The sequence below is a fragment of the Arvicola amphibius genome, chromosome 10 (assembly GCF_903992535.2).
Source record: "Arvicola amphibius chromosome 10, mArvAmp1.2, whole genome shotgun sequence".
Lineage (NCBI taxonomy): Eukaryota > Metazoa > Chordata > Mammalia > Rodentia > Cricetidae > Arvicola > Arvicola amphibius.
The window spans coordinates 88287053-88301770 of NC_052056.1; positions in this window are offsets into that span (position 1 = coordinate 88287053).

The window sequence follows — 14718 nt, forward strand, 5'->3', positions numbered from 1 at the left end:
TAATTCCATCAATTGGATGACAATAAAGACTATAATTCCACCTGGTGGGTGGAAATACATGCCTGTAATTCCATCGAGTGGGTTTTGATACATGCCGGTAATTCCATCTGGTTGGTGGTAATACTTGCCTGATATTCCATATTAGGTAGTCAAACATACTTGTAATTATATCTCATTGTGGGTATTGCATGCCTGTAATTATCCGTGCCTGTAATTCTAGCTTGAGAGACGTAATACTTGCCTGTAATTCCATCTGGTAGGTGGTAATACATGCCTATAATTCCATGTGATTGATGGTGATACATGCCTGTAAATCCATTTGATTGGTGGCAATACATGCCTGCAATTCCATCTGATTGGTGGCAATACATGCCTGTAATTCAATATAATGCGTGTAGTACATGCATGTAATTATATTTCATTGGCGGTAATACATACCAGTAATTCCTTCTGGTGGGTGGTAATACTTGCCTGTAATTCCTTCTTGTGGGTAGTATAGATGCCTGTAATTCCCCAATTGCGTGATAAGAAAGCCTGTAATTCCTTCCGGTGGGTAATAATTCATGCGTGTAATTCCATCTTGTTGGGGGTATTGCATGCCTGTAATTCCATGAGGTGGTTGGTGAGACATGCCTATAATTCCAGGTGGTGATACTAATACATACCTGTAATTCCATCGTGTGGGTAGAATATATACCTGTATTCCATATGGTGTGTTGTAATAGATGCCTGTAATTCCACAATTGGTTGGTAATACGTGCTTGTAATTCCATCAATTTGACGATAATACAGCCTGTAATTCCATCTGGTAGATGGTAATGCATGCCTGTAATTCCATCTCTTTGTGGGTAACACATGCGTGTAATTTCATCTGGTCGGTGGTAATACAACGCCTGTAATTCCTTCTCATTGGTGGTAATACATGCCTGTAATTCCATCTAGTGAGTGGTAATACATACCTATAATTAATTTTCTTTCTGGTCATACATGCCAGTATTTCCAACTGGTGAGTAGTAATACATGCCTGTAATTCCATCGAGTGGTTGTTGATACATGTCTGTAATTCCATCCCATTGGTGTTAATACATGCCTGTAATTCCATCTGTTAGGTAGTAAAACATGCTTGTATTTCCATCTCTTTGGGGGTATTGCATGCCTGTAATTTAATCTGTTGGGTGGTTATTCGTACTTGTAATTCTATATGGTGTGGTGTAATACTTGGCTGTAATTCCATCTTGTTTGTGGTAATACATGCCTGTAATACCATCTGATTGGTGGCAATACATGCCAGTAATTCCAAGTGGTTGGTGGTAATACATGCCTCTAATTCCATCTTGTGGTTAGTATTCATGCCTGAAATTCCCTCAATTGCGTGATAATAAAGTGTGTAATTCCATCTGGTGGGTAATATGCATGCCTGTATTTCCATCTTGTGGTTAGTGAGTCATGCCTGTAATTCCATGTGTTTCTAGTAATAAATGCCTGTATTCCATAATTGGGTGGTAATAAATGCCTGTAATTCCATCCTTTTGAGTTGTATTACATGTCTGTAATTCCTTCTCATTGGTGATAATACATGCCTATAATTCCATCTGGTGCTTGGGAATACATGCCTGTAATTCCATCCCATTGGTGGTAATACCTGCGTGTAATTCCATCAATTGCGTGATAATAAAGACTGTAATTCCATCTGATAGGTGGTAATAGATGCCTGAAATTTCATCGAGTGTGTGGTATTCCATGCCTGTAATTCTATCTTGTGGGAATTAATACTTGCCTGTAATTCCATCTGGTGGTTGGTAATACATGCCTGTAACTCCATCTGATTGGTGGTAATACATGCCTTTAATTCCATATAATTGGTCATAATACATGCAGTAATTCCAAAGTAGGTTGTAATAAATGCGTGGAATTATATTTTTTTGGTGGTAATACATGCCCGTAATTGAAAGAGCTCGGTGGTAATACATGCCTGTAATTCCATCTTGTGGGTAGTATACGTGCCTGTAATTCCCTCAATTGCGTGATAATAAAGCATGTAATTCCATGTGGTGGGTAATAATGCATGCCTGTAATTCCATAATTGGGTAGTAATACATGCCTGTAATCCCATCAATTTGGTGATAATACAGCCTCAAATTCCATCTCGTTGGGGGTATTGCATGCTTATAATTCCATCTGGTGGTTAGTGAGACATGCCTGTAATTCCATCTTTTGGTAGTAATACATGACTGGACTCCATAACTGGGTGGTAATACATGCTTGTAATTCCATCCTTTGAGTTTCTCTACATTCCTGTAATTCCATCATTTGGGTGATAATAAAGCCTATAATTCCATCTAGTGGGTGGTAATGCATACCTGTAATTCCATCTGGCGTTTGGTAATACATGCCTGTAATTCCATCTCATTAGTGGTAATACATGCCTGTAATCCATCAATTGGATGATAATAAAGACTGTAATTCCATCTGGTGGGTGGTAAAACATGCCTGTAATTCCATCCTTTTGAGTTGTAATACATGTCTGTAACTCCATCTCATTGGTGATAATATATGCCTATAATTCCATCTGGTGCTTGGTAATACATGCCTATAATCCCATCAATTTGGTGATAATACAGCCTGTAATTCCATTTGCTGGGTGGTAATGCATGCCTTTAATTCCATCTCGTTGTGGGTAACACATGCATGTAATTTCATCTGGTCGGGGGTAATACCACACCTGTAATTCCTTTTCATTGGTGGTAATACCTTCCCTTAATTCCATCAATTGGATGACAATAAAGACTATAATTCCACCTGGTGGGTGGAAATACATGCCTGTAATTCCATCGAGTGGGTTTTGATACATGCCGGTAATTCCATCTGGTTGGTGGTAATACTTGCCTGATATTCCATATTAGGTAGTCAAACATACTTGTAATTATATCTCATTGTGGGTATTGCATGCCTGTAATTATCCGTGCCTGTAATTCTAGCTTGAGAGACGTAATACTTGCCTGTAATTCCATCTGGTAGGTGGTAATACATGCCTATAATTCCATGTGATTGATGGTGATACATGCCTGTAAATCCATTTGATTGGTGGCAATACATGCCTGCAATTCCATCTGATTGGTGGCAATACATGCCTGTAATTCAATATAATGCGTGTAGTACATGCATGTAATTATATTTCATTGGCGGTAATACATACCAGTAATTCCTTCTGGTGGGTGGTAATACTTGCCTGTAATTCCTTCTTGTGGGTAGTATAGATGCCTGTAATTCCCCAATTGCGTGATAAGAAAGCCTGTAATTCCTTCCGGTGGGTAATAATTCATGCGTGTAATTCCATCTTGTTGGGGGTATTGCATGCCTGTAATTCCATGAGGTGGTTGGTGAGACATGCCTATAATTCCAGGTGGTGATACTAATACATATCTGTAATTCCATCGTGTGGGTAGAATATATACCTGTATTCCATATGGTGTGTTGTAATAGATGCCTGTAATTCCACAATTGGGTGGTAATACGTGCTTGTAATTCCATCAATTTGACGATAATACAGCCTGTAATTCCATCTGGTAGATGGTAATGCATGCCTGTAATTCCATCTCTTTGTGGGTAACACATGCGTGTAATTTCATCTGGTCGGTGGTAATACAACGCCTGTAATTCCTTCTCATTGGTGGTAATACATGCCTGTAATTCCATCTAGTGAGTGGTAATACATACCTATAATTAATTTTCTTTCTGGTCATACATGCCAGTATTTCCAACTGGTGAGTAGTAATACATGCCTGTAATTCCATCGAGTGGTTGTTGATACATGTCTGTAATTCCATCCCATTGGTGTTAATACATGCCTGTAATTCCATCTGTTAGGTAGTAAAACATGCTTGTATTTCCATCTCTTTGGGGGTATTGCATGCCTGTAATTTAATCTGTTGGGTGGTTATTCGTACTTGTAATTCTATATGGTGTGGTGTAATACTTGGCTGTAATTCCATCTTGTTTGTGGTAATACATGCCTGTAATACCATCTGATTGGTGGCAATACATGCCAGTAATTCCAAGTGGTTGGTGGTAATACATGCCTCTAATTCCATCTTGTGGTTAGTATTCATGCCTGAAATTCCCTCAATTGCGTGATAATAAAGTGTGTAATTCCATCTGGTGGGTAATATGCATGCCTGTATTTCCATCTTGTGGTTAGTGAGTCATGCCTGTAATTCCATGTGTTTCTAGTAATAAATGCCTGTATTCCATAATTGGGTGGTAATAAATGCTTGTAATTCCATCCTTTGAATTTCTCCACATTCCTGTAATTCCATCATTTGGGTGATAATAAAGTCTGTAATTCCATCTGATGGGTGGTAATGCATACCTGTAATTCCATCTGGCGATTGGTAATACATGCCTGTAATTCCAACTTATTAGTGGTAATACATGGCTGCAATCCATCAATTGGGTGATAATAAAGACTGTAATTCCATCTGGTGGGTGGTAAAACATGCCTGTAATTTCATCCTTTTGAGTTGTATTACATGTCTGTAGTTCCTTCTCATTGGTGATAATACATGCCTATAATTCCATCTGGTGCTTGGGAATATATGCCTATAATTCCATCCCATTGGTGGTAATACCTGCGTGTAATTCCATCAATTGCATGATAATAAAGACTGTAATTCCATCTGATGGGTGGTAATAGATGCCTGAAATTCCATCGAGTGGGTGGTATTCCATGCCTGTAATTCTATCTTGGGGGAATTAATACTTGCCTGTAATTCCATCTGGTGGGTGGTAATACATGCCTGTAACTCCATCTGATTGGTTGTAATACATGCCTTTAATTCCATCTAATTGGTCATAATACATGCAGTAATTCCAAAGTAGGTTGTAATAAATGCGTGGAATTATATTTTTTTGGTGGTAATACATGCCCGTAATTGAAAGAGCTCGGTGGTAATACATGCCTGTAATTCCATCTTGTGGGTAGTATACGTGCCTGTAATTCCCTCAATTGCGTGATAATAAAGCATGTAATTCCATGTGGTGGGTAATAATGCATGCCTGTAATTCCATAATTGGGGAGTAATACATGCCTGGAATCCCATCAATTTGGTGATAATACAGCCTCAAATTCCATCTCGTTGGGGGTATTGCATGCTTATAATTCCATCTGGTGGTTAGTGAGACATGCCTGTAATTCCATCTTTTGGTAGTAATACATGACTGGACTCCATTACTGGGTGGTAATACATGCTTGTAATTCCATCCTTTGAGTTTCTCTACATTCCTGTAATTCCATCATTTGGGTGATAATAAAGCCTGTAATTCCATCTAATGGGTGGTAATGCATACCTGTAATTCCATCTGGCGTTTGGTAATACGTGCCTGTAATTCCATCTCATTAGTGGTAATACATGCCTGTAATCCATCAATTGGATGATAATAAAGACTGTAATTCCATCTGGTGGGTGGTAAAACATGCCTATAATTCCATCTGGTGCTTGGTAATACATGCCTGTAATCCCATCAATTTGGTGATAATACAGCCTGTAATTCCATTTGGTGGTTGGTAATGCATGCCTGTAATTCCATCCCATTGGAGGTAATACCTGCGTGTAATTCCATCAATTGCGTGATAATAAAGACTGTAATTCCATTTGATGGGTGGTAATACATGCCTGTAATTCCATCTCATTGGTGGTCATACCTGCGTGTAATTCCATCAATTGTGTGATAATAAAGACTGTAATTCCATCTGGTGGGTGGTAATACATGCCTGTAATTCCATCGAGTGGGTGTTGATACATTACTGTATTTCCATCTGGTTGGTGGTGATGCATGCCTGTAATTTATCTCATTGGTGGTAATACTTCCATATGTTAGGTAGTAAAACATGCTTGTAATTCCATCTCGTTGTGGGTATTGCATGCCTGTACTTATTCGTGCCTATACTTGTAGCTTTTGGGAAGAAATACTTGCCCGTAATTCCATCTGGAGGTGGTAATACATGCCTGTAATTCCATGTGATTGGTGATAACACATGCCTGTAAAGCCATCTAGTAAGTGGTAATACATACCTATATTTATATTTTCTTTCTAGTCATACATGCCAGTATTTCCAACTGGTGAATGGTAATACATGCCTGTAATTCCATCGAGTGGGTGTTGATAAATGTCTTGTGGCTAGTATACATGCCTGTAATTTCATGATTGCATGATAATAAAGCCTGTAATTCCATGTGGTGGGTAATAATGCATGCCTGTTATTCCATCTCATTGGGGTACTGCATGCCTATATTCTATCTGGTTGTTCGTGAGACATGCCTGTAATTCCAAGTGGTGGTAGTAATCCATGCCTGTCATTTCATCGTGTGGGTAGAATATATGCCTGTATTCCACATGGGGTGTTGTAACAGATGCCTGTAATTCCATAATTGGGTGGTAGTACATGCCAGTTATTCCATCAATTTGGTAATAATACAAACTGTAATTCCATCTGGTGGGTGGTAATACAAGCCTGTAATTCCATCTCACTGTGGGTACTGCATGCCTATCTTTCCATCTGGTGGTTGGTGAGTCATGCCTGTAATTGCAAGTTGTGGTAGTAATACATACCAGTAATTCCATCGTGTGGGTAGAATATATGCCTGTATTCCATATGGTTTGTTGTATTAGATGCCTGTAATTCCATAATTGGGTGGTAATACGTGCCTGTAATCCCATCAATTTTGTGATCATACGGCCTGAAATTCCATTTGGTGGGTGGTAATACATGCCTTTAATTCCATCTCGTTGTGGGTAACAAATGCATGTAATTTCATCTGGTGGGGGGTAATACAACACCTGTAATACCTTCTAATTGATGGTAATACCTTCCCTTAATTCCATAAATTGGGTGATAATAAAGACTATAATTCCACCTGGTGGGTGGAAATACATGCCTGTAATTCCATCGAGTGGGTTTTGATACATGCCTGTAATTCCATCTGATGGGTGGTAATACTTGCCTGATATTCCATGTTAGGTAGTCAAACATTCTTGTAATTCCATCTCATTGTGGGTATTGCATGCCTGTAATTATTCGTGCCTGTAATTCTAGCTTGAGAGAGGTAATACATGCCTGTAATTCCATGTGATTGATGGTGATACATGCCTGTAAATCCATTTGATTGGTGGAAATACATGCCTGTAATTCCATCTGATTGGTGGTCATACATGCCTGTAATTCCATATAATGGGTGTAGTACATGCATGTAATTATATTTCATTGGCGGTAATACATACCATTAATTCCTTCTGGTGGGTGGTAATACATGCCTGTAATTCCAGCTTGTGGGTAGTATAGATGCCTGTAATTCCCCAATTGCGTGATAAGAAAGCCTGTAATTCCATCCGGTGGGTAATAATTCATGCGTGTAATTCCATCTCGTTGGGGGTATTACATGCCTGTAATTCCATCTGGTTGTTGGTGAGACATGCCTGTAATTCCAGGTGGTGGTACTAATACATACCTGTAATTCCATCGTGTGGGTAGAATATATACCTGTATTCCATATGGTGTGTTGTAATAGATGCCTGTAATTCCACAATTGGTTGGTAATACGTGCTTGTAATTCCATCAATTTGACGATAATACAGCCTGTAATTCCATCTGGTGGGTGGTAATGCATGCCTGTAATTCCATCTCTTTGTGGGTAACACATGCGTGTAATTTCATTTGGTCGGTGGTAATACAACGCCTGTAATTCCTTCTCATTGGTGGTAATACATGCCTGTAATTCCATCTAGTGAGTGGTAATACATACCTATAATTATATTTTCTTTCTGGTCATACATGCCAGTATTTCCAACTGGTGAGTAGTAATACATGCCTGTAATTCCATCGAGTGGGTGTTGATACATGTCTGTAATTCCATCCCATTGGTGTTGATACATGCCTGTAATTCCATCTGTTAGGTAGTAAAACATGCTTGTAATTCCATCTCGTTGGGGGTATTGCATGCCTGTAATTTGATCTGTTGGGTGGTTATTCGTACTCGTAATTCTATACGGTGTGGTATAGTTCTTGGCTGTAATTCCATCTTGTTTGTGGTAATACATGCCTGTAATGTCATCTGATTGGTGGTAATACACGCCAATAATTCGAAGTGGTTGGAGGAAATACATGCCTGTAATTCCATCTTGTGGTTAGTATACATGCCTGAAATTCCCTCAATTGCGTGATAATAAAGCGTGTAATTCCATCTGCTGGGTAATATGCATGCCTGTATTTCCATCTTGTGGTTAGTGAGTCATGCCTGTAATTCCATGTGTTTCTAGTAATAAATGCCTGTATTCCATAATTGGGTGTGTAATTCCATCTGTTGGGTAAAATGCATGCCTGTAATTCCATCTCGTTGAGGGTATTGGGTGCCTGTAATTCCATCTGGTGGTTAGTGAGTCATGCCTGTACGTCCATGTGTTTCTAGTAATAAATGACTGTATTCCATAATTGGGTGGTAATACATGCTTGTAATTCCTTCCTTTGAGTTTCTCTACATTCCTGTAATTCCATCATTTGGGTGATAATAAAGCCTGTAATTCCATCTAATGGGTGGTAATGCATACCTGTAATTCCATCTGGCGATTGGTAATACATGCCTGTAATTCCATCTCATTAGTGGTAATACATGCCTGTAATCCATCAATTGGATGATAATAAAGACTGTAATTCCATCTGGTGGGTGGTAAAACATGCCTGCAATTCCATCCTTTTGAGTTGTAATACGTGACTGTAATTCCATCTCATTGGTTATAATACATGCCTATAATTCCATCTTGTGCTTGGTAATACATGCCTGTAATCCTACCAATTTGGTGATAATACAGCCTGAAATTCCATTTGGTGGGTGGTAATGCATGCCTTTAATTCCATCTCGTTGTGGGTAACACATGCATGTAATTTCATCTGGTCGGGGGTAATACAACACCTGTAATTCCTTCTCATTGGTGGTAATACCTTCCCTTAATTCCATCAATTGGGTGACAATAAAGAATATAATTCCACCTGGTGTGTGGTAATACATGCCTGTAATTCCATCGAGTGGGTGTTGATAAGTTCCTGTATTTCCATCTGGTTGGTTTTGATACATGCCTGTAATTTATCTCATTGGTGGTAATACTTGCCTGATGTTCCATCTGTTAGGTAGTAAAACATGCTTGTAATTCCATCTCGTTGTGGGTATTGCATGCCTGTACTTATTTGTGCCTGTCCTTCTAGCTTGTGGGAAGTAATACATGCCTTTAATTCCATCTGGTAGGTGGTAATACATGCCTGTAATTCCATGTGATTGGTGGTAACACATGCCTGTAAAGCCATCTAGTAAGTGGTAATACATACCTATAATTATATTTTCTTTCTGGTCATACATGCCAGTATTTCCAACTTGTGAGTGGTAATACATGCCTGTAATTCCATCGAGTTGGTAGAATATATGCCTGTATTCCACATGGTGTGTTGTAACAGATGCCTGTAATTCCATAATTGGGTGGTAATACGTGCCTCTGATCCCATCAAATTTGTGATCATACGGCCTGAAATTCCATTTGGTGGGTGGTAATGCATGCGTTTAATTCCATCTCGTTGTGGGTAACACATGCATGTAATTTCATCTGGTCGGGGGTAATACAACACCTGTAATTCCTTCTCATTGGTGGTAATACCTTCCCTTAATTCCATAAATTGGGTGGCAATAAAGACTATAATTCCACCTGGTGGGTGTAAATACATGCCTGTAATTCCATCGAGTGGGTTTTGATACATGCCTGTAATTCCATCTTGTTGGTGGTAATACTTGCCTGATATTCCATGTTAGGTAGTCAAACATTCTTGTAATTCCATCTCATTGTGGGTATTGCATGCCTTTAATTATTCGTGCCTGTAATTCTAGCTTGAGAGTGGTAATACTTGCCTGTAATTCCATCTGGTAGGTGGTAATACATGCCTGTAATTCCATGTGATTGATGGTGATACATGCCTGTAAATCCATTTGATTGGTGGCAATACATGCCTGTAATTCCATCTGATTGGTGGTCATACATGGGTGTAATTCCATATAATGGGTGTGGTACATGCATGTAATCATATTTCATTGGCGATAATACATACCAGTAATTCCTTCTGGTGGGTGGTAATACATGCCTGTAATTCCATCCTGTGTTTGGTATAGATGCCTGTAATTCCCCAATTGCGTGATAATAAAGCCTGTAATTCCATCCGGTGGGTAATAATTCATGCGTGTAATTCCATCTCGTTGGGGGTATTGAATGCCTGTAATTCCATCTGGTGGTTGGTGAGACATGCCTGTAATTCCATGTGGTGGTACTAATACATACCTGTAATTCCATCGTGTGGGTAGAATATATACCTGTATTCCATATGGTGTGTTGTAATAGATGCCTGTAATTCCACAATTGGGTGGTAATACGTGCTTGTAATTCCATCAATTTGACAATAATACAGCCTGTAATTCCATCTGGTGGGTGGTAATGCATGCCTGTAATTCCATCTCTTTGTGGGTAACACATGCGTGTAATTTCATTTGGTCGGTGGTAATACAACGCCTGTAATTCCTTCTCATTGGTGGTAATACATGCCTGTAATTCCATCTAGTGAGTGGTAATACATACCTATAATTATATTTTCTTTCTGGTCATACATGCCAGTATTTCCAACTGGTGAGTAGTAATACATGCCTGTAATTCCATCGAGTGGGTGTTGATACATGTCTGTAATTCCATCCCATTGGTGTTAATACATGCCTGTAATTCCATCTGTTAGGTACTAAAACATGCTTGTAATTCCATCTCGTTGCGGGTATTGCATGCCTGTAATTTGACCTGTTTGGTGGTTATTCGTACTTGTAATTCTATACGGTGTGGTGTAATACTTGGCTGTAATTCCATCTTGTGTCTGGTAATACATGCCTGTAAAGCCATCTGATTGGTGGTAATACATGCCAGTAATTCCAAGTGGTTGGTGGTAATACATGCCTGTAATTCCATCTTCTGGGTAGTATATATGCCTGAAATTCCCTCAGTTGCGTGATAATAAAGTGTGTAATTCCATCTGATGGGTGGTAATAGATGCCTGTAATTCCATCAAGTCGGTGGTATTCCATGCCTGTAATTCTATCTTGTGGGAATTAATACTTGCCTGTAATTCCATCTGGTGGGTGGTAATACATGCCTGTAACTCCATCTGATTGGTGGTAATACATGCCTTTAATTCCATCTAATTGGTCACAATACATGCAGTAATTCCAAAGTAGGTTGTAATAAATGCGTGGAAATATATTTTTTTGGTGGTAATACATGCCCGTAATTGAAAGAGCTCGGTGGTAATACATGCCTGTAATTCCATCTTGTGGGTAGTATACATGCCTGTAATTCCCTCAATTGCGTGATAATAAAGCATGTAATTCCATGTGGTGGGTAATAATGCATGCCTGTAATTCCATAATTGGGGAGTAATACATGCCTGGAATCCCATCAATTTGGTGATAATACAGCCTCAAATTCCATCTCGTTGGGGGGTATTGCATGCTTATAATTCCATCTGGTGGTTAGTGAGACATGCCTGTAATTCCATCTTTTGGTAGTAATACATGACTGGACTCCATAACTGGGTGGTAATACATGCTTGTAATTCCATCCTTTGAGTTTCTCTACATTCCTGTAATTCCATCATTTGGGTGATAATAAAGCCTATAATTCCATCTAGTGGGTGGTAATGCATACCTGTAATTCCATCTGGTGTTTGGTAATACATGCCTGTAATTCCATCTCATTAGTGGTAATACATGCCTGTAATCCATCAATTGGATGATAATAAAGACTGTAATTCCATCTGGTGGGTCGTAAAACATGCTTGTAATTCCATCCTTTTGAGTTGTAATACATGTCTGTAACTCCATCTCATTGGTGATAATACATGCCTATAATTCCATCTGGTGCTTAGTAATACATGCCTGTAATCCCATCAATTTGGTGATAATACAGCCTGTAATTCCATTTGCTGGGTGGTAATGCATGCCTTTAATTCCATCTCGTTTTGGGTAACCCATGCATGTAATTTCATCTGGTCGGGGGTAATACAACACCTGTAATTCCTTCTCATTGGTGGTAATACCTTCCCTTAATTCCATCAATTGGGTGATAATAAAGACTATAATTCCACCTGGTGGGTGGAAATACATGCCTGTAATTCCATCGAGTGGGTTTTGATACATGCCGGTAATTCCATCTGCTTGGTGGTAATACTTGCCTGATATTCCATGTGAGGTAGTCAAACATTCTTGTAATTCCATCTCATTGTGGGTATTGCATGCCTGTAATTATCCGTGCCTGTAATTCTAGCTTGAGAGAGGTAATACTTGCCTTTAATTCCATCTGGCAGGTGGTAATACATGCCTGTAAATCCATTTGATTGATGGTGATACATGCCTGTAAATCCATTTGATTGGTGGCAATACATGGGTGTAATTCCATATAATGGGTGTGGTACATGCATGTAATCATATTTCATTGGCGATAATACATACCAGTAATTCCTTCTGGTGGGTGGTAATACATGCCTGTAATTCCATCCTGTGTTTGGTATAGATGCCTGTAATTCCCCAATTGCTTGATAATAAAGCCTGTAATTCCATCCGGTGGGTAATAATTCATGCGTGTAATTCCATCTCGTTGGGGGTATTGCATGCCTGTAATTCCATCTGGTGGTTGGTGAGACATGCCTGTAATTCCATGTGGTGGTACTAATACATACCTGTAATTCCATCGTGTGGGTAGAATATATACCTGTATTCCATATGGTGTGTTGTAATAGATGCCTGTAATTCCACAATTGGGTGGTAATACGTGCTTGTAATTCCATCAATTTGACGATAATACAGCCTGTAATTCCATCTGGTGGGTGGTAATGCATGCCTGTAATTCCATCTCTTTGTGGGTAACACATGCATGTAATTTCATCTGGTCGTTGGTAATTCAACCCCTGTAATTCCTTCTCATTGGTGGTAATACATGCCTGTAATTCCATCTAGTGAGTGGTAATACATACCTATAATTATATTTTCTTTCTGGTCATACATGCCAGTATTTCCAACTGGTGAGTAGTAATACATGCCTGTAATTCCATCGAGTGGGTGTTGATACATGTCTGTAATTTTATCCCATTGGTGTTAATACATGCCTGTAATTCCATCTGTTAGGTAGTAAAACATGCTTGTATTTCCATCTCTTTGGGGGTATTGCATGCCTGTAATTTAATCTGTTGGGTGGTTATTCGTCCTTGTAATTCTATATGGTGTGGTGTAATACTTGGCTGTAATTCCACCTTGTTTGTGGTAATACATGCCTGTAATTCCAGCTTGTGGGTACTATACTGCCTGAAATTCCCTCAATTGCGTGATAATAAAGCGTGTAATTCCATCTGGTGGGTAATATGCATGCCTGTAATTCCATCTCGTTGGGGAATTGCGTGCCTGTAATTCCATCTGGTGGTTAGTGAGTCATGCCTGTAAGTCCATGTGTTTCTAGTAATACAAGCCTGTATTCCATAATTGGGTGGTAATACAGGCTTGTAATCCCATCCTTTGAGTTTCTCTACCTTCCTGTAATTCCAACATTTGTTTGATAATAAAGCCTGTAATTCCATCTAATGGGTGGTAATGCATACCTGTAATTCCATCTGGCGATTGGTAATACATGCCTGTAATTCCATCTCATTAGTGGTAATACATGGCTGCAATCCATCAATTGGGTGATAATAAAGACTGTAATTCCATCTGGTGGGTGGTAAAACATGCCTGTAATTCCATCCTTTTGAGTTGTATTACATGTCTGTAATTCCTTCTCATTGGTGATAATACATGCCTATAATTCCATCTGGTGCTTGGGAATACATGCCTGTAATTCCATCCCATTGGTGGTAATACCTGCGTGTAATTCCATCAATTGCGTGATAATAAAGACTGTAATTCCATCTGATAGGTGGTAATAGATGCCTGAAATTTCATCGAGTGTGTGGTATTCCATGCCTGTAATTCTATCTTGTGGGAATTAATACTTGCCTGTAATTCCATCTGGTGGTTGGTAATACATGCCTGTAACTCCATCTGATTGGTGGTAATACATGCCTTTAATTCCATCTAATTGGTCATAATACATGCAGTAATTCCAAAGTAGGTTGTAATAAATGCGTGGAATTATATTTTTTTGGTGGTAATACATGCCCGTAATTGAAAGAGCTCGGTGGTAATACATGCCTGTAATTCCATCTTGTGGGTAGTATACGTGCCTGTAATTCCCTCAATTGCGTGATAATAAAGCATGTAATTCCATGTGGTGGGTAATAATGCATGCCTGTAATTCCATAATTGGGTAGTAATACATGCCTGTAATCCCATCAATTTGGTGATAATACAGCCTCAAATTCCATCTCGTTGGGGGTATTGCATGCTTATAATTCCATCTGGTGGTTAGTGAGACATGCCTGTAATTCCATCTTTTGGTAGTAATACATGACTGGACTCCATTACTGGGTGGTAATACATGCTTGTAATTCCATCCTTTGAGTTTCTCTACATTCCTGTAATTCCATCATTTTGGTGATAATAAAGCCTATAATTCCATCTAGTGGGTGGTAATGCATACCTGTAATTCCATCTGGCGTTTGGTAAT